The 27,372-nt window shown below is 45.6% G+C and overlaps 1 protein-coding gene across 10 annotated transcripts in view; it reads left to right on the forward strand.

Annotated features, from left to right (window-relative positions):
• Positions 1-451: 451 nt before the first annotated feature.
• LOC135897507 (intermembrane lipid transfer protein VPS13A-like) overlaps positions 452-27,372 on the forward strand; it is a 1,023,564-nt gene continuing 996,643 nt past the window's right edge. For 8 of the 10 annotated variants that reach the window (XR_011514733.1, XR_011514732.1, XM_070539326.1 and 5 more), the window contains exon 1: positions 11,066-11,223. The gene's annotated coding sequence lies outside the window, so the exon portion shown is untranslated. Of the gene's footprint in view, positions 744-1,582; positions 1,695-1,879; positions 2,096-11,065; positions 11,224-11,270; positions 11,453-27,372 lie in introns of those variants that run through there. The other 2 variants (XM_070539327.1, XM_070539328.1) reach the window with 2 other exon arrangements.

Below are 27,372 nucleotides of genomic sequence, written 5' to 3' on the forward strand. Positions count from 1 at the left end.
GCGGAGGGTCAACATCCAGGACAAAACTGCACCCCATGCAGGGTGCTTGCATGCAGCGCCACTTTGTCCCTGCGCGCAAAACGTGCGCGCGCACATTTTATTGTTTGCAGGTGCTGAGCATCCGCGGCAAGCGCTCGAACCTTGTCAAACGGGGTCCTAGGCCCCGTACACTCTCAAGTTCACCAAATGGCCACAGAGGGCGAAAAAATCGACCGCGCGCTGCTACTAACAAAATCACCATAGTAGAATCTCTTCGGGATGCTTACGTTAGTTTGAACATTTTCCGCTAGAGGCGCCGTAAAAAGAGCAATTTTATTTTACAAACTTTCTCTTACAATTACCGAAGCATTTTTAATAGATAAAAAAGAGGGTAAAATTATTATTGCCAATTAGATATTGTACTCTTTGTTAGTAAGTTTGTTTGTTTGTCACTATAAACGCAAATAGCGTTCAGCATCATCGATCTTTCACGTTACCTCTGGCCTGGATTTAAAATTTTTACCGGTATTTTCGAGTGCACGGCGGCACGGATTCATTCGTTCGTGCACTCAGACTGGTTCCTTCTTTTTGCTAAAACTAGTTTATTGCGCTTCGATGTCTCGCGTTACTTAACCTAGGGTGAAGTGACGTGTTTGCAAGCGGACATGTAATCCCGAAAGTTGGGTATCGGTCGTGAGCCATTCGGAGCACGTCTGTATCGAAACGGGAGCTGGATTCTGGTGCGGCTGACAATGGCAATAACGGTGAGTCGTTTAACACCGCTGCTTGAATCGTTATATAATATTCGTCTCATTAACTTACAGGCGGAAACAAATTAACGAACTAGATCCTGCACAACGTATGGATGTTGAGATCCTCCGTTGCTGTTTCCTAAATAAACCGCTGCTTGCGAGGCTGTCGTTATACACACACAATCGGGAAAGAAAGAGCGATATCGGAACGCGCGTCTCATTTTTCATCTTATTGTAGCCGTGGCCATAGGTGACTGGGTAGCCTTAACAATATACACATAAAACTTTTTTTCGAGTCCGCCGGCAACTTCTTTCGTCCACAAAACCGAATAATTCTTTGGTAAAATGATGTGAATCTACACAATTTAATGTATTAAACAGTTGCAAACCTGATAATTCACTCATATTTCGTATTTGTTGGTTCCAAATGTTCTTGCTGTTCAGTTTGGTTTACCGTAGGGCATTTATTTTTGCAGTAGTGAAGCGGTGCATCACGTCCGTGGAGAAAAATAATGCAGCAGTTCTAATAGCTTCATAACTTTCATGCATTTGCTTGTGGAGCCAGCAGTGTGATCTCTTCCAGTGTATAAATGAACGCACAAATGTTCTCATTTCTGATCTTAATAATACTTAAGCTGTTTACATGCATTGTATAGTTAGGCAGACATAAATTTATGGACAATAGCAGTATTTATTTGACGTGCGGCTTAAGCACCCTAGAACAGACAGGGTACATTTGCATGTGTTCTGTAGTCGCAAACCATTACAATATATATGTCACACCTTCTTGCATTTCATATTGCAAAATTTTGCTTTTTCGATTTCTGATTCAGTCAAAATTTCTGTTCCAGACATGCAGCAATGAGGTCGGCACGAGTATAAAGCAACACACTCCATGCACTAAACAGAAGCTGCTGCCTGCTACAACAAGGTCATTGTGTGGACGTTGGCTACTACTACAAGGTAAACAACACATGGTTCAGAAATAAATATGTTTCATATATGCTGTATTGGCTTGCTGTTTGCAGCAGATATGAATGTCTGTTCATATAAATGGTTCAGTATAATTGCTTCGAACATAAAAGAAAACACTCAAGAGTTTGGCTAATCTGTGCTATATCTCATGTGTCACTGTTCTGCCCCAACAGAGTCTATGCCAAGCATATCTTGGTCATCACAGGAGCTCCTATCCACACGAACAGAAAGGGGCTGGAGCCGAATTTGCAAGGCTTTTACACCACGAACAAAGAAGAGCATGCAGAAGAATTTGCATGAGATATCAAGTCTGCAGATCACTGTGTCAATACTGAAAAGAGCTTCAGCTACCATTCCACCAGCATGGACAAATTGGCTGATTCATCCAGGTAACTCAGAAAGGACTTTATAGAAATTCTTCGTCTTCAGATGCACCTGCAACTTCTTATCAAGCACGGACGACACTGGCCAAAAGAGTTCCATCAGTTTGCCCTTAATCAGCTTCCTGGCCATGTCAATTCCATTTGTGCCAAGTGTAATTTTTCTTCTATAAATGCAAGCTTCTTCATTGCCCATATTGTTAGAGATCATTCATCCTCATCCAAACATAGAGGTCAACCAATTCTTCGCTGATACTTAATACCAGTCACTGTCTAGTACCATAACATATCTGTAGCAGTACCTTTTAGTTTATGTTGTCATGCACAATTCCTCTCCTGAAATAGCTGATGCAACATCGACATGTGTCTTGCATTAACCTACGCGCCATTTGCTATGCACCAGTTTACTTTTCTTGATGTTTTTGGCCTTCAATGCTTGCAGAGCAGAGTGGCTTCTCTCTTGAATGCTCTTCTCTCTTGAAAAGGGAAACATGTTTCATTAAACATTTGCAAAATCCAATTGAAGATTGATGAATGCAGCTTGCAGTGTGATATGACTGAATGAGCCATAAAAGTAGCTCATCTCACTTGGTAAATTAAAGCACCTATTAGTGTGATGTACAAGATACGTTACACTAACGTGGTGGGTTCTCTTGCTTATACAGCAAAATAATCGGTGCGCGAAAAACAAATTATTTTTGCGTACCCCTTGTACACACTGATTTAAGGAAAATGAGCTGGAGCTGTCCACATGATGTACTTATTTTACCTGCTAGTATGGTCAACAAAAATGTGTCCCAGCCGCTTAGTGGTATTTGAGATTGTCAGTATTGCATATGTGCCTGTTGTCCAAAATAATTGAATTTTGAAAATGCTCGCAGGGATCTGATGTGCATATCTGCAGTTTATGGATACATGTAAAAGATTCAGCATCAAGGGCAAGTGAACGGTCTCACAGACCAGGAGTTGATCATGCAAATAGATTCGCTGCACAAATTTGTGACCAGAAAAGATATTCCACATGAAATGGCATGCAAGGAAGTGCTGAAAATATTGCACAGTTAATAAAACGCCTACGCTATTAATATGTGGGTTGATGCACTCGTTATGCAAAACGGAGGTGAGGCGTGCAGACAGGACACAAGAGTAGAGTATTTACAAGCAAACAACACGGGCGCCGCCCACTTCTCTACTCTTGTGTCCTGTCTGCACGCCTCACCTCTGTTTTGCATAATGAATCCTTACCAACTAGCTCAGCTTTCTGTCGTTGTAAGTCTCGATGCACTCGATTTCGTCCGCATTATAGGCACTCGCCTCTTGATTACTTCGTGGCACAGAAATGCTCGGCATCAGGCTGTTTTTCTGCTGTGACCTTTGTAGAAGCATGATTGTTCAAAGTGCAACAATTAAACAGATTCTTTGAGTTGCTTGTGGCTTCGCCAGTACAATTCCGGTGCGCTGGTCCGCCTGTCCAGCAATTTCCTACTGAAGGGAAACCTGCAAATAAAAACACCGCTCAGCATGTAGAAAAATGCTCTACTGTGACGCTTCTCAAACGATTGTGATGCACCACAAGAGCTGCCTACTCGCGTGATATTTTTAACAAGGAGATACATTCGTTTACTTACATGTGAAGGTATATGCCAGACCACTTCGGGGCTTCGGTGGCACATAAGGCACGAGTGTGCCATAGCATCCGATGTCGACGCGCGATCGCATGTCAAACCTAAACGAAACTACTACGCATCCAAAAAACAGATTCGGAACCGAAATTCACGTCATCCTTTATTGCATGAATGCGTACATCGTGATTTACATAAGTCACGGACTTAGTGCTCGCTTTCTGTAAACTTAATATTAACGCAGCACCTTCATAAAGCCATCAGGTATGCGTATTTAGATGACGAAGCATAAGGTGACCTGTACTTGTTTTCAGCTTTTTCAATAATAATTGCGCTGGCCACATTGACCAGTAGAAACAGGGCGGCGCTCTAGAGGTTCCCACTTTTCGGGCATAGAGTTAGTAGGTCTCCTCGATTTGGCTGCACTTTTTGCACTAGTTCAGAAAAGTGTCGTGCCAGTGTAGCGCCAGTTCTTGAAGTGCGAGTGTAGCGCCACACTAGCGCTTTCGGTGCAGCGGTCAAATCGAGGACGAAAGTGCAGGAGCGTTCAGGCCTTCGTCTGCTGCGACTGGGCGGCTGTGGCTTTTCTTTTGTTGGTGTGTGCCGCAAGCGTAAACGTGTGCGCAATGGCCTTTTTTGTCCTCTGGGAAGAATTTATGTATTAGTACCTGGAAATTAGTTCAACTTCGGCATAATTATTCAGAAAGCATGACCAAGCGCAGTTTTCACACCTTTCTGAATCATATATGGCACAATGTTTCAAACGGCGGACCGATGTGATTTCGCGTAAACTTAACATCGAGGTAGCGGTAAGCCCGGGAAAATTAATACAAACGACTGTGACCTGGGGGAAAATCCCGGCCTTCAGTGCACTTAGCAGCAGCTGAACCCAGAAAGCGCCCTTAAAGGGACACTAAAGGGAAACAATAAATCAGTTTAGACTAATAAAGTATTGTTTGAGAAACCTGCAGGCAGTCATTTCAAGAAAATAGTTTGAATATTAGATGAGAAAATGAAGGTCCAAGAATCAGTATTAGAATTTCGCGCCGAAACGCCAGCGCCGGTACGTCAGCGTGACGTCAGGGATTCCAAAGTTTGTTTTCGCATTTGGGCCGCGTTGGCTGAATAAAGGTTCCCGAAACTTGGCATGTTTAATATTTGGTTCCTTTAGAACACAATGTAGTCAATCTGTACCGGTATATATAATTAGTAGGCCCTAGAAGATGCCATCAAAAATCGAAGACGTCACAGCCCCCAGGTGCGGGAACTCAAGTAGGCGTCGCCACCCGCATTTCGTTCTTGCGCTTTTTCTGGCTTACCAAACGTCTTATCGTTGTAAGAGTGGTGTTTTTGGTGTTGTAGAACGGTGATTTACTGATGCAGAAGAAATCAATTTTCACTTTAGTGTCCCTTTAACAAGATGCTGCGTACACATCCTGAAGAAAACTGGCGTCCGTGCTGCGTTACCAATAACAGGCCCCGTCGATGCCGTCTACCAACACCCGCATGGCCACGGAACCTCATGTGTCGTCTGCTACCAAGAGCCTTGCACTACGTGTATGAGAAAAGAACTTGCGTGGAGAGTCTAGTGCCAAAGTGTACATGAACTCGTGCAGCACGACGTCAAATCGAGTGCCGAAGTGCAGGTGGCGCTAGCTGCACTGGCAGATCGAGTGCTTGAGTCACGGAGCAAGGAAACTAAGGAGAGGCCCTGACGTCACTCGTTGTGAAGCAAAAGTGAAGCCGGAAGTTGGCGTTTCTCATGGCGATGCTCCGCCTTTTGTGCCACCCTCCTCTCCTGTTTACATCTTTCGCGAAACCACGCCGCGCTGCGCGTGGTTTCGCGCGCGGAGCGCGCGCGCTTGCGCAACATCCGGGAGCACGGTGCAGGTAACACAGCGCAACAAGACACGGTGACTAACGCAAACCCGCCTACACAGCGCCTTTGCCACGGCACGAAACCTACCAGAGCAACACGTGTGAGCGCTCAAAAAATCAGAACAACGCCGCCATTGTGGCCCAAAAGGCGTGGCCATGCAGCAAAAAAATAAATAAATAATAATAAAGCAGCAAAAAAAAAATGAGAACCTACACGTCATTTCTGCCACACTTTTCTCCTAGCGCGCGGAGGGGGTAGGTTCCTTCCTCCGTGGCTTGAGTGCTGCACCCCCTGAACTAGTGCAGGAAGTGCAGCCAAATCGAGGAGACCTAGTAGTAAAACACGTTGTGGGGCTAGTTGGTGCATAGCTTTCATTAGACCAACCTAGTGGAGATCAGTGCATGGGCCCTATGGGTCATAGAGTTTCCTACAAAGAAAACTCTATGCTATATGTAGCTTGTCCTCTAAAGTCAGTATAGTAACTCTATGGAATATTAGGCAGTATAGTAGCAAGAGCTTTGTGGCGCAACCCACCGCCCCGTTCCAAAGGGGACGCTCATAACATCCGTCCGATAGTCGGTGCGCACCGGTGCGGTTGATCGAGGATGAAAGTGCGCACCAAGGCGTCCCGGTGCGCACCGGTGCAGGTGGTCGAGGTCGCTACTAGGGACCTACGCTCCCCTAGGGTGAAAAGTTACGTAGATATATAGTTCCCGTTGGTGCCGCGGAGGTGGCGCTGCAGTCGACTGGTTGCAGTTCTTGCGGTTGTTTGCTTTAAATCAGGGGTACAATCAGGGCTCGACGGAAACCAAAGGTCAGTGGGTCGCCTCGCATTGGGCGCTCACGGGAAGACCACAAATGAAGCTGTGCAGGGGTATATGGGCTGGACTAGTTTTGAAGTGAGGGAAGCTCGCAGCAAAATGAGTATGAAGAACGGCTGAGAAATATGGAAGAAAGTAAATGGGCTGGGAGAGTGTTCAGGTACCTGTACAGGCAAAACATTGATTCACAGTGGAGGAAAAGAACTAGGAAGCTTACCAGCAAGTATGCGGCCTGTGGGGTGGGCAACACAGCAACAAAGAAGGTCAAGTGGAAAGTCAGAGAGGCTGAATTAATCTCATGGGTGGCGGCAATGGAAAAGAAACCTGCCATGAATAACTACTTAAGAGGAAAAAACGAAATCAGGAAAGAAACCATTTATGATAACTCAAAGGGAAGCTCATTACTTTTCGAAGCGAGATCGGGATGCCTTAAAACACGCACCTATAAAGCGAGATATAAGAAGGAAGAAGAAGCATGTGCTTGCTGCGGTAAAGCTAGGGAAACGACGGAGCATATTTTATTAGAATGGGAAGACGTCTACCCAGCCGTCGATTTAGGCACCACTGGCCTCCTTGAAGCCCTTGAGTTCAGCGGGAGCAGTGGTAAAGCAAACAGGTCCGCAATAGACATTAGTAAGAGGCGATTGGAGGATTGGTGGAGGAAAAGTAGGGAAACGACAAAAGACGGAGACGTACAAAAACACAGTTCGCAATAGGGGATCAGCAAATTTGGAAGTGGTATTTCATAGTGTTTTTTTTTTCTTTTCTTTTTTCATTGTTTAACCTAGGTAGGATATTGGGCAGCATAGTAGCAAGAGCTTGGTGGCGCAACCCACCGCCCCGTTTCAAAGGGGACGCTCATAACATCCATCCATCCATCCATCCATGCACAGGCGAGCGAACTGCGCTAGGCATAGAGTTTCTCACTATTGAGAAACTCTATGGCGCTAGGGGCGCTAGAATCATAGAGTTTCTTACAAAATTTTTGGTAGGAAACTCTATGGCTAGAATGGGGAGGTGTGAAGACCGGCCTTCGGAAGCTGGCCCCAAAACGCGTTCCTGCCGCGTGACGGCGCTGCCGGCCGGGGCGCCGTTTAGGGCGCCGATCACATTGCCCCGAAACCAAAAAGGTGAGCTTTGCACCGCGGTGGTTGCGCACTGCGGAGGGTCAACATCGATGACAAAACTGCACCCCGTGCAGGGTGCTTGCATGCAGCGCCACTTTACCCATAGAGCTTTACCCCTGGCGCGCGAAACGTACGTGAACACGCGCGCGCTCACATTATGTTGTTTGCAGGTGCTGAGCATCCGCGGCAAGCGCTCGAACCTTGTCAAACGGCGTGCTCCGACATACCTGGTTGCACGCAAACACCAATGGATATTATAATTAATCCTGACGACCCGTTCAACGATAATTCGGTCGCTCTTCACCACATTGTTTTTGGACGAGGTCGATCAGCATGTACATACGTCGTCTTCGCTGTCAGACAAACTTGAAGAAAGCTCATCCATTGCGGCAACTACTAGCGCTTCCTTTCTCATTGCCGACATCTCCACTAACTCCGCCAACTCCGTTGCAACCGCAGTAAACTCTCGGGCCAGAGCGTCTGCGGTTCTGCAGCTGTGCGCGCGCGCGTCGCGCGTCCCGCAGTGCTTGCTGGGATTGCACCCCAGCGCACCGCCGATTTTCTCGGTGCGAGACGGGGCAACGGAAAAACGCTCCAACAGGGTGCGCTTCCGGTGATCGAGGATGGTCGGTGCGCACCGGTGCGGTTGTTCGAGGGCGAAAGTGCGCACCAAGGCGCCCCGGTGCGCACCGGTGCAGATATGGCCTCGAGCTTCACCACTGGAAAAGCTGGCGCCACCGTCGGCGTGACGTGCTAGGAGGGATCACGTGGACATATATAACGGCCGCGTCGGCTGCTTCGGGAGCGCCGAAGCGAGCTGAAAACGAGAGTTTAAATTCCCTCGTACGTTGCAGTCCTCAATTAATGGCAAAATTTTCCCGCTTCGAGTGTCTCCTTTACGATGCTTGAAAGCACTACAATAGGTATGGCTGCCTTTGAAGGCGCGCAACATAATGGGCTACTGCTCGGTGCCGCAGGGCCGGACGCACGTAACGGAGGCCGGTGTCAGCCTTATTCACACGTAGCCGCAGGACAAGGAGCTGTGTGAAGCTTGACTCGCGAAACATAAAACCGGCAAACAGTCATCGGCTACAACTCGGGCATGCAGCAAGCACAGACGCGAGGAAGATTTCTGCTACGGCGCCCGGTCTGCGATGTTCTGAAAACGCGCACTGAGACGCTCGCCCGAGTCCGCTGCCCGACTAATGTCATGACGGTTTGGTCTACGAACTTGTCGATATGCTATAGATACTGGCAAGTTCAGTGGAGTGGAAAGGCAGCGGTAAGAAGCACATTTAAAAAAAACATGGCATGTGGTCATGTTTGTGTTGTGAATTAATGCACTGGATTACAAAAAAGGAGCAGCGGGAAATGGCACGCTGAGAACAGCGATAAACATACAGTGCGACGCAACTCGAAAAATAGCATTGAAAAGTCAAAGAAGTTCGAAGAAAAAAAGATTGAATCGCCGCGACGGCACATCACAGTTCCCGTAGGCGTCGAAGTCTCTACAATGAAATTATTTTTGAACAGATGGTTGCTTGTATACTGCCAATGCTCATATTCTGCGGCCTAAAGCTCATGGCACGGTGCGAAAACGCGCGCGCGGAGAAAGCGAAACAGTACGCGGACAAGCATGCCGACGCGCAGTCGGTCGCTGCGAATCTGCGCGACCGCTGCATTGAGGCTTCATTCTATTACGCTCCATTTAGTTATACAAACAGTATAAGAACATATTTCACATAGTTTGCTCTCAGCGTTTACCTACCTTTCACGCAAGAAGCCGGTTCGGAAGACTCTATCGCGGCGACCGCGCGCAGTGGCGTTCACTGTACGTATTCGGTAAAGAGATAGCGTCTGTAAACGACTGTGTGCTTTCAGTTTGCCCAAGATTATTATTTAGACAGTAAGAAACTTCTCTCGTTTCGAAAGTACATACAGAAATGTCCGGGAGAGCTCGCGCGTGGTGTTTTCAGTGAGCGCTGACAGCAAAACCTATGAGGAGCGCGCCACGTGATCGATCATACTACGCCAGCGAGGCGCTTCCGATAGATGGCGACTCCGTAACTCCTCACCGCTAATAGTTCATAGGAATCGCCGCGCAAAGCCAGCGCATTAGAATAACCTTGAATGTGTCGCCCGCACATAAGTCACATATCTGGGATTGTATAAACATTACTTTAAATGGAGGAAGTTCATGCAATATATCAGCATTGTGGTGAAGAAATTCTAGAACGTACAAAGCGCTTGCGATTTAATACATGTTTATTGGAGATAGCACAGTTATTGCATAAAATCACATTTTTAGAAAACACAGGGCTTAACCTTCTTGACTTTGTTGTGTATGGCACACTGATTTAAGCCTTTGAGGAAAAAGTGAATACGTGTTATACAATAAAATCTAGACACCGATCCTGTTAGATCAGCGTAATGCTTCCTGCAGCCAATCTGTGGCACATTGGCTGCTAGAAGGACAACTAGAAGGACAGCCCCCCTCCCCATGTCCCCATGCACCCCCGGACTGAAATGCATAAGCTTGCATACTTCATTATAATGATGAACTGCGGAGGAGTGGGGTGATCATTGGCTCTGTTGGACTGTCTCACAATACCAAATGAACGCTCCCTGACTGAGGCGGGAAGTCATCAAGATCCTGAACCCAACCTTCTCAGTTAGATACGTCAAGAGGTCTTTAGTGGAATGTATGGTCACACGCAGACCTTCTGATGTGCCCTTTTGAATGGGCCTCCCACTAGCTGATCCAGAAATGCTAGCATGCTGTTAAGTGCAGTTTCTTGAGCACTGCCACGTCTGAAACACGAAAAGCATTTACCACCGGCACACGAAAATGAGCACAGTTGCTGTGGGCATATCTCAGAGCTTCAGTTGGAAACCGTGATGTCATGGCTTCAATTGCTTGAGCCATCACATCAATGAACACCCTTGTTGGCTCCAGATTTGACTACTGTTGCTCAATATTTTCTTTGTGCAAGTCCATCGCGTGCACAACTGCACTGTTGAAAATATTGAAGGCTAGATTTACCCGCATTTTTTCGAATCCACTAGAATATGTGTGTGAATATGTCAACTTGGGTGCAACTTTCAATGTCAAGGCACTGCTGTCGACCTTCCATGTCGTTGTAACATGTTCACAGGGTGTCAAGGGACAGCGACAGCAGCTCACACCACCTACTTTGAAGAAAAACTGAGGAAACGTTAGAAAAACACAGCTGCACTACACCGACCACGAGAGTTACTTTGCACTGCACCGTGGCCTACGAGACTGACAAGCTCACGGCGCCCCCGCGCTAGCCATCCTACCCGCGCCCCCGACGGAAGCGCCAAATTTTCCCCCCAGTGGGAGGAACGCGCAGCGGGGCCTCCCTAGGCAATGGCGGCGGCGGCGCGGTCTTCACACCTCCCACGCCGTAAGCGAAAGCGAAACCTATGAGGAGCGCGCCGCGTGATCCTTCATACTAAGCAAGGGAGGCGCTTCCGACAGATGGCGACTCTGTAAGTCCTCGCCCTAATAGCGTACTGCAATCGATAGTTCTGCTTTCTCGCTCTCGTTGAAACAACAGTGCCTCCATGACGGCTACTTATTAACCCACATTTTAGAAATATTCGTTTTGAATCAGAACGCTGGTGACTTTGCGGTGTTCGTGGAACTCTGTGCCGACTGCGTCAGGTTCGTATAAGCGTTACTCCGCGAGGCGTATGGTAGGGCAGCGATAAAAGCTTTACTTATGTTACCGTCGCTAAATTTGCATGCTAACCGAAGCGGCTTTGCGTCTTATTATATGGCTCCATTCATTGGCGCCCCACAGTTATATAATTTTGCTAAAGGTGCAACAGTGAAGTATGTGTTGCATTAATTGTGTGTTGAATTGTGGTTCTGAAGGCCGCTCCTTGACACGGTAGGCTCTCTGTCTGTGCCGTTAATAATTAGTTTTTGGTACTTATGTCGTATATTTGACAATGTGCAATGCACTTAAAATTTTTCGTGTTCAACACAGTTTAGTTTTCTGAGTTATGTAACCTTTAGGCACGATGTCACCAGCATGCTCGGTCGGGTGGTGGTTCTCCGGCGGTGATCGCTGGTTCTTTGAGCAAGAGGGACGGAAGTTCATTGTTCTATGGAAAGACGTCGCGAGTCGTGCCGGCCAATCCGTAGAGCGTCGGGTCTCTCCCGATCGGATCTGTGGTGCGCGACGTTCTGCGCGCCAAATATGCGAGGTACAACGAGCAGCTGTCTGAGCCCGGCGATCAGAGCTAACGTGCCAAAGTCGAGGCATTAGTTTTATCGATTGCGTTTTGACTGCTTCTGGGGGGAACTGAAACGGGGCGGCCCATGGGTTCTGGCCGCCGAGAACGCAGCTGGACAACTGGGGTGTTCGTAAATTGACGCGTGTCCTCAAGTTACTCTCATAGGCAGGACCCCTGGTCCGTATACCTTTGCTCAGGGGAATTTGGCGGCGATGGCTACTTGTGCTCGCGATTCAGGGCGCGCACACTTTTCAGATTTTTTCCTCCAAACTCTTCCGCTGCTGACTAGGCTTTATTTTGAAATGCGGCCAGAGATGGATCTATGTCGTCGCGCAAAATTATATTCGCGACCTAAATGATTGCTTGAACATAGAGAGGTTATGGCTAGCTGGAATCGAGGGAGCGCAAAAAGCTCGTTCGATAATAGTGAGGGTCATGTCATGCGTTCATGGGGTGGTGGTGATAATTTGTCAGAACTGGGAGTAAACTAAACAATGGTTCATGCAAAAAGCACAAGTTGGGATGGGAATCATCTGAGATTAGGGCAGCATTTGGTAAATGTCACGGAGGAGAAGGTCAGTGTTTGTCAATGAAAATGGAAGATTGCCGTGAAAAATGCTTAGGATTGGAGGCAATGAACAGCGTAACTGCCCGAAGCTTTATAACAAGAGCGCAATCAAGGCAGTTTGTCACTACCAGAACAGCTTCCTGTATTGTTGCTTGAGGTCCGTTGACAGTGTGTGACTTGAGTGGTGTGTGTGGCAATGACAGTGAGACAGTTGAGCATACTGTACCGGAGTGAAAACTAGCTGTGCTCCCTGCATTCTAATAATAGGCTTTACAGCTGGACAAGTTTGTACGAACTGCTTGGATTAATCTTTCTAACCAATCTATTTTACACCTGCAATTCAAGAAAACGAAACATGCTGTTGTTTTCCAACATGGCACTTCGCTGTGTATTAAGTAAGGTTTATTTTTTTCTCCATATAAACTAGTTTATAAATCTGTGAGCACCTGTTCATTCTTTTTCCTTGCTACATTATTTCTACCAATGCTTTCCCATAAGCCTTTGCAAACTCTGATCGACTCCAGCACTGGCTCTGACATTGTGACAAGGGCAGCGGAGTGGATTGCAAGTGGTGCCTCAGGCACCACAGGGCGAAGCAGCTCACTCAAAACCAGCACTCAATGCTTCAGTATTTTTTGCCTTCTTTGATCTGGTTGCAAAGGATGGATCGACAGCATAGGAGCGTCACATTCTATGTGGAGGTACGAGTGTCCTTGCCCGCCTTTGGAATTTTCAGGCCATGGGCCCGAAAATCATTGGCTGATTTTCAAGAAGCTGAGGGCTTGCATGCTGCAGGCAAGGCCTGGACAAAAAATTGGTCGCCATCTTGAATGTGTGGCAAGCATGGTTAAGAAGGCAGTGGCACTTTTGTTTCCATGCTGTTTACCTGCTGCACATGGAAAAGGGAGGCAATTAGTTGGTTCTTTGACCGAATGTGCAGAGACATGGAAGTGAAAATGCATTATGGTGAGACAGGTCAGACTACGGGACAGGTGACAATGGACAGGGCAATGTTTGATATTTTACCGCGTTTCTGTGCTGGCCGACAAAGTCACTTACAGATAGCGGGGGGCCCTTTGTGTCCTCTGCCTTATAAACTGTGTCACTTCGAATAAAGACTCTGTTCGTACCTGTCCGTTTTCACCTGTCCTGTTGTCTGCGCTGTTTCTCGATAACGTATGTAAACGAACTAGTCCACCTAAAAACCCTTGTGCAAAAATGCATATTTTCTAAGAAACAGTTGTAACTGTTTGGCCCCTAACTAGTAACTAGTTAGGGGCCATTGGAACGTTGCCCCTCATGCATGCAAAGCATAACTTTCCTCAGAGCAGGTACTTCTCAAAATCAAAATTTTAACTGTTTACTTGCTCAATTTTGTCTAGCCTTCTGGAAGAAAAGCATTCCTCGAGACAATTTTGATGTTTTTCTGGAGAGCCTCTGAAGTGCCCTTTCTAGCATAGCATAAAAGAAAAGGAATAGAACAAAACAGATGGTCTTGTGTTTGATCTCCAGAACTATGAAGCTTTCCTTGTTATGTATGGGTTGTAGCTTATGTGCTACTTTGAAGTGAATTTTCCCTTTTGAGAAATATTTTCAATCTTTCTGCAGGGCTGACTTGTGACTGTGCATGTACTGTCCACTTCTACTTCTGTTGTCCATGTGTTTTTAGCAAGACACCCCGTTTTTACAAGATTAACATCCACCATCTAGCCCAACTTGCCACTCTACTGCCCTACTGTGTGAGAATGTTTCGAGGTTGTTGTTCTACACAGGTCCCTATTGGGCAGATGGTGACTAAAAGAACTTCAGTAATCGCACTGAGGTAACACACGATTTGCCTCTGTACAAAGACAGCTCTTTGCTGCCAAACACAAAATTTTGTCTCTCTTACTGCCAGGGCTATTTCAGACACATCCAACATGCACCACTGTATAGTTTTTCAATATGTCTAGTCTGCTGTTGTTCTCTGTGTATGGGGAGACTTGTACTGTGCAGGAGCTAAATTTTCTACAGTATGATGCCATGAAATGCATTACAATGAAATAGGAACATGAAAAGAAAATATTCTTGGGACGCTGTGTTGTATCACGCAAACGAGATGGTTCATTTATTGGTGTTGTAGATCTGGGGTCTTCTAACTTTTTTGCCACAGGGCTGGATTGGTCACCAGTGGTGGTGTTGAGGGCTGGATGATAAAGAATTAAATGAATATTTGTGTACATAAATTTGAAAACATAGTAACCATTAGTGCCGCAACATCAAACTGGTTTTGTAGAAAAACCAGTTATCTGATTATTTGATTCACTGGTTATTCAAATTTGAAAACCAGATAACTGGATAACTGGAGTAATCGGTTATTCGGTTGGTTATTAGGTCATTAGTAACCGGATATTCGGATACCCTGGTATTTGTTCATCTGTACTTTTGCCCAAATTACCTCTCTCTCAACTATTTGTAGTTAGTTTTGCAAACGCTCGTATGGGCCAGATATCCTATCTCGTTAACCTCCTTACCTTTCGTTCGTTAAATTTGTCTTTCTGAATTGCTGTGCTCTTTAAAATAGTACTACAGTTTTTCCCCCTCAAATTATTCCAAGCGCCAGGTATTTTAGTCGAAGCACCAGTCAGTTTGATCCCAGCGCCAAATAATGTATGCTACACGCCACATATTTTAATCCTAACGCCAATGAATTTAATCCAAAGCTGCATTTGCGGAGATGTTATAGCAGTTCAAAACAAAAACGAAATGCTATAATTTTGCGCTGACCAAACAGCTTTCTTAAGAGCATAGTCATGGGGCTACAGAAATGCTTTTCGCGTGTGATATATCATCGAAATATTGCACTGATATGGACATTATATTACTGCCGTGAACAGGTTATGCAAAACCTACCTATTTGATGTCTTTGGGGACATGCATTGAAACAAAGGGCCATCCAGCAGCAAACTGTTGATTCCTAAGCTGATAAAAACAGGCTGAAAAGAGCATTACGTGACCTTTCATCATTTTGTTTTCTACGAGGCTCGTTGACATAGATATCAAATGAACAGGCTTCGAACAATCTCTGCAATTATAACCACGTAACGCATCTGAGATCACGTGGAAGAGGGTGTGACAGGATGCTATGTAACATTCGCAAGCATATTCCTGATTCTCATCTATATTGACATGGATATCAAACGATCGGTTTCAAAGAAGCTCTGTGATAGTACCCACGAAAGGTACGCTAGACCACGTGGTGAAGGATGTCACGTGACCTTGCGTGATTTTTGGAAGCCCACATGTGATTCACAAACACAGCGAGATGGGTGTCAAACGAACGGGAATCGCAAGAGCTATGCTATGGTACACACATAGCGAACGTCAAATCATGTGGGAGACTCTGTCCCGTGACCTCACATAAATTTCACTGGCCCATGCGTGATTCCCAATCACACTGACATGGATATCAAGTGTTCAGACTTTGAACAAGGTCTGCAATGGTATGCACTTCGCCTACTTCAGACCATGTGGAAAAAAGCCATGTGACATCACGTAACTCTAGCCAGACCATGCGTAATTACCAATCATGCCGACATGGATATTTAACGAAGAGGAAAATCAAAAGCTATGCAATGGTACACATATAGTGAATGTCAAACTACGTGGGAAACGGTGTCGCGTGACTGCGTATCTTTCGCCAGGCTCATGGGTCATTCCCAAGTATACTGACATGGATATCAAACCAACCGGCTTTGAAGAAGCTGCGCGACAGCAAGCACATTGCATACTTCAGATCACGAGAAAAAGAGTCGCGTAACATCAAGTAACTTTCGCAAGCCGATGGTTAATTTACAACCATGCCGACATAGATATCAAACGAACCCGAAAATCAAAAGCTATGCGGTGGTATCCACGTCGCGAACCTCAGACAGCCGGCGAAGGGTACCATGTGACCCCGCATAACTTTCGCGTGCCCATGGGTACTTCGCAATCATATTTGTAATTTAACTTCCTTATTCTTGAATATTATACGAACTGGCTTTGAAGACGCTCTGCAATGGTACCCATGAAGACCATGTCATACCACATGTTAAAGAGTGTCACGTGCCCTCGTGGGACCGGTGATTCACAAACATAGACGTCACATGGACAGGGTTTCGGCGACCTTCAACGGCGTCTACTTGGAGTTCGAACCAGATTGAGCATCATCAGAGAGGATCCGGCAGGAAAGACAATATGATGTAAAAGCAAATATGAGAAGTTTAATGCATCATTATGGGTGAGCAAATGTTCTGCGTGTGTGCCCCTGCATGCATGGACAGAGATCTGTTCGTGGCGTCTCGCCTACTTTCTTATATGCTACACCATTTCGGCAACTTGACTCTCTCTGGTTGAGGGCCTTGTCACCACACCGGTCAGCCCACACATTATTAATATTAGTATTATTAGGTATGGAAACATACACACACAAAAAAAAACAGGGAGGGAGCAACCTGACAACTGTGACCGAGAGGGGCGCAACGCCTGCCTACTCTTTCGCGAGGGAATTAAAAGAGAAGAGGAGAAGAAGATAGGAAGCGAGGAAATAAGAAAATACGAAATAAACAAATGACAGAGACACGAAAAACACACAGTAATACGGAGAAAAGCCACTCACTTGCAATCCACACACAGGAATATAAGGAAATACCACTCACTGGTGTGGCAGGGAGCATAGGTCATGTCGCGTCAACACATTGGTCAATCCACTGGGCAACCCGCATAGAGGAATTTGAAGCGATACTACTCCCTGGCATAGAGGGAGAGAATGTAGGACAATGGAGAGTGGGATTTGCTCTGGTGCATAATCCTGTCTCACACCCCCAATGGACAAGTCTTTTCATGTTGAGGAGCGTGACGAGCAGGCACGTCGTCTCGGGCGCTTGGCATCCGTTCCATTCATAGCCGCACGCAGTGAATCGTAACAACATTCATACTAAATGCACGGAAATTAAACAGCCAGTGCGTCTTTTGCCACGCAACACCACTTAAACAGAGGTGAAAAGCACAACACAAGACTTCACGTAACTCTGCCTTGAAGTGACTGCTGAACTGATTGACATAGATTTCACGGTGAGAGGCTAAAGTTACGTGATATCACGTGACTCTTTCCCACGTGGTCTGAAGTGCGCAAAGTGCCCACCATCGCAGACCTTGTTCGTAGCCCGATCATTTGATATCCGTATCAGTATGGTGGGGAATCATGCGTGAGCTAGCAAAAGATATGTGAGATCACATGACACCGTTTCCCATGTGATTTTACTTTCTCTATGTGGGACCATCGCTTAGCTTTTGCTATTCCCATTTGTTTGATATCCATGTCCACATGGTTGCTAATTTCCCATGGTCTGGCTAAAGTTACGTGATGTCACATGACTCTTTTTCACATGGTATTACGTACGCAAAGTGCGTGCCATCGCAGACCTTGTTCGAAACCCGATCGTTTTATATCCACATCAGTATGATTGGGAATCGAGCATCTTCAAGCGAAATATATGTGAGGTCACAGGACAGCGTCTCCCATGTGATTTGACGTTTGCTACATGTTTATCATCGCAAAGCTCTTGTGATTCCTGTTTGTTTGACACCTATCTCACTGTGTTTGTGAATCAGATGTGGGCTTCCGAACGTTACGCAAGGTCACGTGACATCCTTCACCTGGTGGTCTAGCGTACCCTTTGTGGGTACTATCACAGAGCTCCTTTGAAGCCAGATCGCTTGATATCCATGTCAATATGGTTGAGAATCAGAACTATGCTGGTGAATGTTACTTGAGATCCCGAGCACCCTGTTCCACAAGATCTCAGATGCGTTATGTGCTTATAATCGCAGAGATTGTTCGAAGCTCGTTCATTTGTGTTACGATGGTTGACAGGCGGAGGCAACGCCCCTCCCATAGAGAACGAGACAGTCGTTCCAGCTGAAGAACACCGGGTTTATTCACGCTCGGAAATATGAAGAAAAGATAAGGGGAGAGGGAAGGTGTGACAGAAAGAGTGCACACATGCCCACTGAAGGAAATAGCTTGCTTGTCATGTTCATGGGTTACCGCATTTCTTTACCCTTAGTAACCAAAACGCACAACGGTTTCTTTGATCATGTGGAGTGACGTAGCTTCTGAGGTTGTGCTTCTGGTATTCTCTTAGATGTTTCAGAGGGCCTTGGCCCCTTTAATACCAGGGAACCCGTTGTAGGAAGCCTTGACAGGTCGACAGCTGCTGGGGTCTCATCTGTGCTCCGCTTACAAACTTGATCCAAGTGGCGGCGGACAAAGCCGTCCGCAGTCTTAACATCCAGGAGGCGAGCGCTGGAAGTAGCTTCCTCAGTGCCTGGGGCCCACTTATCGCCGACGCCGTAATTTCGCATGTACACATAGTCTCCCAGTGCAAAGTTCAAGCTCGAGTCATTCACATCTTTGGCAGGGCAGGCTCTGGAAAGAAAAGACATGTCCAGTCTTGTGTGCAACCGGTAACCTAATAGCATCTCTGAAGAAGAAGGGCCTCCTTGGTGTGGTGCATTTCGATAATTGCACAACAGCCAGGTCAACGACGTTATGATGCAACCGCCTCCTATCTTCTTCAAGCCTTCTTTGACAATGTGTACGGCTCGCTCGGCTAGGCCACTACTCTGGGGGTGATAGGGAGGTGCCCGAATATGCACTATTCCATTTCGCTTCATAAACTGCTCGAACTCCCATGCTGTGAATGGCGTCCCGTTGTCGGACACGACCGTGCGCGGTATACTGAAACGGCTAAATATTGTCCTGAGGGCATTAATGGTGCTGTGAGTGTTAGCGTGTGACATGGGTACCACCTCAATCCACTTTGTGTGTGAATTGACGACTACTAGAATCATTTTCCCTTTGATTGGTCCCGCATAGTCAATTATGCAAGCGCGGCCACCTTTCGCGCGTATCGGGCCCACTTACTGGTTCTTTCGCCTGAGGCATCGGTAACGTTTGCACGCAGTTGTGGCATGTTGCTGCAATGCGCTTGATGTCGTTGTCTAAGCCGGGCCACCAAAATAAAGACCTGGCTTTTGCCTTCATAGCGGACACGCCTTGGTGGGCTGCATGTAGTAGCTTTAGCAGCTTCCCTCGTGCATTTGTCGGCGTTACAAGGCGATGACCCCAGTAGAGCACTTCTTCAGTAACAGACAGCTCATGCCGCTTTTTGTAGAACTCTGCCACCTTTTGTTTCCATGTCAAAACTGCGCGGCCAACCTTCCCGTGTGTACTTGCGTACCTGTGAGAGCACCTCATCAGCGACAGCGAGTGCTTTGGGTTCCTTTAACGGCACGGCAGGCTGATCCCACTGGTCCAGGGTCAGTACAATTTGGGCCTCATCCTCCTGGTCCGCTTCGTCCTGTAACGGCTAAGGTAGGCGGCTCAGAGCATCGGCATTGCACATGAATTTTCTAGTTTTATGTTGCAATCGATTTTGGTAGGCCCCGAGTATGATTGCCCATCGCTGAATGCGGGCAGCGGCCATAACTGGCGTTTGCCTGTCCGCTCTTAGGAGACCCAACAATGGCTGGTGGTCAGTTATTAGTGTGAATTGCCTGCCCAGCAAATAATCTCGAAACCTCGTGACACCGTAGACGAGAGCAAATGCCTCACGCTCGATCTGTAAATAATTCTTTTCTGCAGCAGTGAGCGTCCGAGATCGGAATCCTAGGGGCTGATACTGTCCTGCAATGCGATGGAATAAGGCCGCTTCCACACCGTAGGGTGACGCATCAGCCTCCATAGCTCTTTTGCAGAGCTCTTTTGCTCAATAGCTCTTTTGCAGAGTCTAAGTGAGTCAGCACCGGAGCGGAACACAAAACAGCTTTAGCCTTCGGGAATGCCTCATCCTCAGGCCCTTCCCAAGACCATTTCGATTTCTTTTCCAGAAGTCAGTATAAGGGTCTGAGGAGTGTGGACAGGTTAGGCAAGAATTTGTTATAAAAAGTGAGCATGCCAAAAAAGGACCGAAGCTCCGTAACGTTTCGAGGAGTTGGAGCCAACTTAATTGCCTTGATGTTCTTCTCTGACGGGTGCAGCCCTGCGGCATCAATTCCATGTCCTAGATACGTAACGGGCGGTTCGCCTATTCGGCACTTGTCCGCCTGGAGCTTTATGCCGTATTCCCTGAAACACTGCAGAACTGCTTGCAGATTTGTATTTGGCTGATCCTTCACATCTGCTATTAAGACATCATCTAAGTACGCTTGAACCCCTGGAAGACCTTGCAGAACATACTCAATCGTTCTTTGAAAAATCGGAGGTGCAGACGTGATTCCAAATGGCAGTCGATTATAGCAGAAAAGGCCCTTGTGTGTGTTTACAACAGCAAATTTACGCGAATTTTCGTCTAGAAGAATTTGGTTGTAGGCATCGTGTAAATCCAAGATGCTGAACTGGTGTCCCCCACAAAGCGTAGCGAAAATGTCGTCTACTACGGATAGAGGATACCTTTCCATTTCACAAACTGGGTTCAGTGTTACTTTAACATCTCCACAGATGAGAATTGTCCCATCGCTTATCAATACCGGAACCACCGGGGTGGCCCATTCTGCATAGGAAACAGGCGAGATAATGCCTACGGCCACGAGTCGGTCTAACTCGGCGGAGACCTTGTCTAATAGACCGAACGGAATGTTTCTTACCTTGCAGAACCTTGGTCTTGCTCTGTCCTTTATATGCAGCCGTGCGGGTAACCCCTTGATGAGTCCCAGCCCCTCCGTGAAAAGGTCAGCGTACTGCTCCATCACGGGTACTGCTCCTTGGCTCTCCAGCTTCACTTCGGTTGACTGCGACGTGATCTGAAGAAGCGGCGCCCCTTTTATTTTGAGTTTCTGCAGTAAGTCACGGCCACAAAGGCTAGGGCCTTCGCAGTTCAACACTACGAGATTGCAGTCAACTGTCGCAGACTTATAGGAAGCTTGCATTTGCAGAATGCCCAGCACTGGTAGCTTTCCAAGGTAACATGGAAGGGTTAGCGCAGCCTCACAGAACGGTGGCCAGTTATGACGATGGGCTTCGTAATTGCTTTAGGCACCACGCAGACAGGCGAACCGGTGTCGATTATCATCTTCAGCGGAATTCCATTCCACGTGACAAGTTTCCCTGTGGGCGGAACCAGACATTCATTACCTTTTACTGACCATATTTGCAATGCATTGCTGCCGCTGTCTTCAATTTCAGCTGAACATTCGGTTATGGCCAAGGTTCGATGGGCAGGAACTGTTCGCGAGCATATTCGCGCCAAGTGACCTTGTCGCCCACATTTCTAACACCGGCGCCTTCGCATCGAGCACGCAATGGCTTGATGCCCTTGTCTGCCACAGCAGCTACATTGTTGCACTGACATACTCGGTTCATTCCTTGATATTGCGGGTTCCCCTTTCCGCTGAAAGTTGAGCCCATTGATGGCGTCACCTTGACTGTTCATCTGTTGCGAACCTAGCTCTGCGCTTTCTGCTGCTAGAGCAAGTGCTTCGGCTTCTGCAAAAGTCGAATCCTTCGCTAGTAGCTGTTTCTGCAAGTTTTTCAACCACACTCTGCAAACGATGCAATCCCTCAGCATTCGCTGCAACATCGAAGAGAAATTGCAGTTATGGGCTATTTCTATGAATCTCTACGATAAACGCCTGCATAGACTCCTTCTTGTTGGCTTCGATGAAAGAACTTGAAACTTTCCGATATCTCGTTAGGAGATGGATCATAGTGCTCATTCAAGGTTGAAACAACTTCTTCGTAGCTTAGCGAGCTCGGTTTTCTAGGTGCAACTCTACCGCAAAGAATCTCCATGATCTAGATCCTAACGCCGCAACCAACAAGGCTCTCTTCTTGGCGTCGTCTGTAACCTCGCTTGCTTCAAAGTAAGCGTCGACTTTTACGAGATATGCCTGCCACTTATCTGTGTCCTCTATAAAATCTGGAAGCTTGAGGGCCATGGCCGCGGCTGGGCTGATGGGCGTCTTCGTGTCGTGGCTGGTGCCCGGTCGCTGTTGCGTATCCGTGGGGGTACTCGTTGCCACTGTTACGATGGTTGACGGGCGGAGGCAACGGCCCTCCCATACTGAACGAGACAGTCGTTCCAGCCGAAGAACACCGGGTTTGTTCACGCTCGGAAATATAAAGAAAATAAGGGGCGAGGGGAGGTGTGAAAGAAAGAGTGCGCACATGTGCACTGAAGGAAATAGCTTGATTGTCATGTTCAAGGGGTACCGCAACTTGATATCCATGTCAACGGTCCTTGTAGAAAACAAAATGATGAGAGGTCACCTGACGCTCTTTTAAGCCTGTTTTTTATTAGCTCTAAAAATGAACGGTTTGTTGCTGGGTGCCCCTTTGTTTCAATGCATGTTAGCAAAACCATCTAATAGCTACGTTCTACATGACCCCTTTATGGCAGTAATGTCCATAACAGTGCATTATTTAGATCATGTATCGCACGGGAAAACCATTTTTGTTGTCACATGACAACGCTCATCAAGAAAGCTCTTCAGTTATGTTTTGTCGGTGCAAAATTATAAATTTCGTCATTATTTTGAATATCCTAGAACACCTCTGCAAATGCATCTTTAGATTAAATTATTTGGCGCTGAGATTAAATGTGGGGCAGCTGAATTAAATTCGCCTGCGCTTGGACTGAAACAGCTGGTACTTGGGTTATTTTAAGCAAGAAAGTATAGTAGATTCAAATATTTGCATATCTGGCTTAGTGGTTATATAAACCAGATAACCTGAATATCCGTTTCTTAAAATCCAGATAACCGATTTAGACCGGATTCACTTGCCTCCGGTTAAACTAGATAGCCGGTTTGATGTATATTTGCAAGCATTAGTAACCATACAGGGTGTGGACCAAAAGAATTCTTCCAATTATTCCTTGTTTGCTTTAATATTTTGTAAAATTTTAATTTGTTGTGTTTACATCTTGGCATAACATCCCAAAAAGGAGCAAAATAACGAATTCATGTTTTTGTAGCTAGCTTTTACCGCCAAGTCATTGTGAGTATATCAATATGAAATATTTAACATTCATTGGTTACAAACAGATTTGTTCACATTACCCTGCAGCACGCAGTTCTTTTTTACAGCCAGGCTGTATATAGCTGCATATATATATATATATATATATATATATATATATATATATATATATATATATATATATATATATATATATATATATATATATATATATATAAACGAGAAGAAAGGGGGTTAACCGAGGGACCCGATATTTATTAGTCATATAATGAGAAGCCAACAAACACTGACACCAAGTACAACATAGGGAAAATTGCATGTGCTTAATAAATTAAATAAAGTAATGATAAATTAATGGAAATTAAAGTACCCACAATGAAATTAAATGAAATGGAATTAAAGAACCCACAACCTTCGCGACATGCGAAGGTTGTGGGTTCGGTTCCCACCTGCGGCAAGTTGTTTTTTCATCCACTTTAATTTCCATTAATTTATCATTACTTTATTTAATTTATTAAGCACATGCAATTTTCCCTATGTTGTACTTGGTGTCAGTGTTTGTTGGCTTCTCATTATATGACTAATAAATATCGGGTCCCTCGGTTAACCCCCTTTCTTCTCGTTTATTACATAACGAGGGTCTCGAATCCGGCAACATTGATGCCTTCAGGTAGCATATGTGGGTTTATTGACCAGTTGCCTTCACCCGAAAAGATCACGTTCTCGTGACGCCTTCGGCGAAAAAGACGTTCCACGTCCGCCGCCAAGGTCTGTGAGTGGGGGCGCTGGCTAACACTCCCAGGGTTCTACTAGTGCACATAAATACCCAAGAAAGTGGATGGGGAAACGCCGCCGCGGTAGCTCAATTGGTAGAGCATCGCACGCGACATGCGAAGGTTGTGGGTTCGGTTCCCACCTGCGGCAAGTTGTTTTTTCATCCACTTTAATTTCCATTAATTTATCATTACTTTATTTAATTTATTAAGCACATGCAATTTTCCCTATGTTGTACTTGGTGTCAGTGTTTGTTGGCTTCTCATTATATGACTAATAAATATCGGGTCCCTCGGTTAACCCCCTTTCTTCTCGTTTATTACATAACGAGGGTCTCGAATCCGGCAACATTGATGCCTTCAGGTAGCATATGTGGGTTTATTGACCAGTTGCCTTCACCCGAAAAGATCACGTTCTCGTGACGCCTTCGGCGAAAAAGACGTTCCACGTCCGCCGCCAAGGTCTGTGAGTGGGGGCGCTGGCTAACACTCCCAGGGTTCTACTAGTGCACATAAATACCCAAGAAAGTGGATGGGGAAACGCCGCCGCGGTAGCTCAATTGGTAGAGCATCGCACGCGACATGCGAAGGTTGTGGGTTCGGATCCCACCTGCCGCAAGTTGTTTTTTCATCCACTTTAATTTCCATTAATTTATCATTACTTTATTTAAATTATTAAGCACATGCAATTTTCCCTATGTTGTACTTGGTGTCAGTGTTTGTTGGCTTCTCATAATATGACTATATATATATATATATATATATATATATATATATATATATATATATATAGGTGGTGGTCCATGTTCGCCTGTGTGTGCGTTGCGTTGACACAAAAAAAATTTCGTCTCCAGTTTCTTACGAATACTTTGTAGCTCTCAATATAATGTAGGTATCTCGGAAAAAAATTGTACTAAGTTCGCCACTAAGATGACTCTATCATTATGCCGAGTTTCATTTACTTGTCATAATTCGTTAGTTCACAGTGAACACGTCACTACTTCATAAAAGAAGAAATCCCTCCACAGTCACAAGATGTATTTGTTGTCTGTGTCCTTCAGTAATAATAATTACAATGATGATGCTACCTATATATACATAGATGCGTTGATTGAGATAAAACACACCACAGCTTCGCTGCTTGTCTTTCTTCACAGAAGGGAAAGGCTGATGAATTTTATTTTATTTTGTGCCCAGTCATTCTGTCAGCACCAAGCAGTAGATATCTTCATGAAATTTAGGAGGTCTGGGAAGCATCACCATTATTTACAATGGGTTTTTTGTTTGGCTGGGATATCTTTACCACAAATTTGGTATTTCTTTGATTCCATGTTGACTTTCATGCATAGTGTTCACGTTTCAGCAGTGTAGAAGCCTAGGCCAGTTTGTATATAATTGTTAAGTATAAAATAGTGCAATACGCAGGAGAGAGAGTGCTCATATTCTTTCATCTTAGTCTGTCCTGTGTATTGTGCTATTTTATCCTTGACAACGTTTATGCCAAAGACAACTGCTATACACTTATTTTAATAAAATGAGACTAAGAACATTACATGACTGTAATTTGAAAAGCCAGCCCATTTTTTTCCTCTCTGATTGCAGCCATGTGACCTCAGTCGCTGTTTTCATGCTACTTATGAGCAATAATCATTGCTGCATTGGATACTTTACTCCTTCAGAAGCTCAAGAAATATCTTCAGATGCGCATAGGCATTTTTGCATGGCACGCTAAGCCGATTTTCTTGCGCTGTTGAGGGGTTAATGTGGTTGAAAAATCAACTGCAACTGAGCCACTAATGAATCACTTGATAGCTCATCGACCACACCGTCAAGCCTATCAAGTAAGTCTTTCGTGGCAGGTTTTCAAGAGGGGTTAAAAAAAGAATCTGAGGTGGGTGGCTGCAAGAGATCTATGTGGGAACTTCCTATTTACCTAGTACCAACGTTGTATAGTTGCGAGACAGATGACATCGAGCATAATGTGCAAGCCTTCTAGAGCACATAGGAACATCACAGTATGTACAGAGAACAGGAGATGAATTGAAATGGCATTGACAGCAATGAGAACTGAAATAGGCAAAAGTATAATATGCGTGAGGTCATAAAGAAAATTTTACACAATTATGAAGGCTTTGAATTTTTGACCAAGACCAACGATGGCTGGCAACTACAGTGGACAACATATAAGACAATGTCCTTTCAGAATGACACCAGTCTGAACGGGCACGAAATGCAATATAATAATGTAGAAGCAGCTGAATAACAAAACTATGAAAGGTGATAATCACACCAATAAATAAATTTGGTCTATGATTCTTCCTCAAAAATTTGGGAGTGGAAACATATCTATATAAATACTTTAGCATATTCACATATTTGCAATATTGACATTGATATGCCACGGTAGACGGTTTGTAAAAGAGAATGACTTTGGCCCTAACTGTGACCTACTCGACACCTAGGCCTCCTGCTGTCGTCATTCACCATCTCCCATTAAAAAACTAGTCTCACCACAACAGTATTGGTGGAGGTGCAGGGTGTCAATTTCCGTACCATGTTCTCGCCAAGCATGCACCAGTATTTGATTTTGCTCGGAGCGTCAAACAAGCTCGTGTACCAGCGTCCCACACTAACCACATGATTCACACTGGGTCTGCCCATCCTATTGGGCAAAAATCGTACAGTGTCTCATCGGTAGAGCGGAAATTATTGCTCAACACGTAAACAACATGTTAAGGAAGAATGTTATTGAAGAGTCGTCTAGTTCTGGGCTCCACCTGTTATCCTCTAAGGCAGAAAGACAACTCTTGGAGGTTCTTTGCGGATGTCTCAATGTCACCGAGAAGGCTCTATACTCGCTTCCCCGTATTGATGATGTCATTGATTTCTTGCATTCAGCTTTTTCTCCTCCGCAGAGCTAAGGTTTGGCTATTGGCAAATTCCCTTGGCATTCAGATAAGGAGAAAACTGCCTTTATAACACCTGACAGTTTCTGTGAACTTGGCCTATGTAATGCCCCTTCCATGTTTGAGCAGTACGTGGAGATCATTCTGTAATGTGGAAAGTTGCGCGAGTTGGTCAGTGCGCTGCTTCACTCACATGGAATGATGTGCACCATTCCCCGTAGTCCAAAGTGGGAAATTTGTCTATGTTTTTCTGATGATATTGTGGCTTTTGGCTTGTAAGATTTGAGGACGATCGCACCGCTGTTACCAGTTGTAGGAGTTG

The sequence above is a fragment of the Dermacentor albipictus genome, chromosome 5 (genome assembly GCF_038994185.2).
Source record: "Dermacentor albipictus isolate Rhodes 1998 colony chromosome 5, USDA_Dalb.pri_finalv2, whole genome shotgun sequence".
NCBI lineage: Eukaryota > Metazoa > Arthropoda > Arachnida > Ixodida > Ixodidae > Dermacentor > Dermacentor albipictus.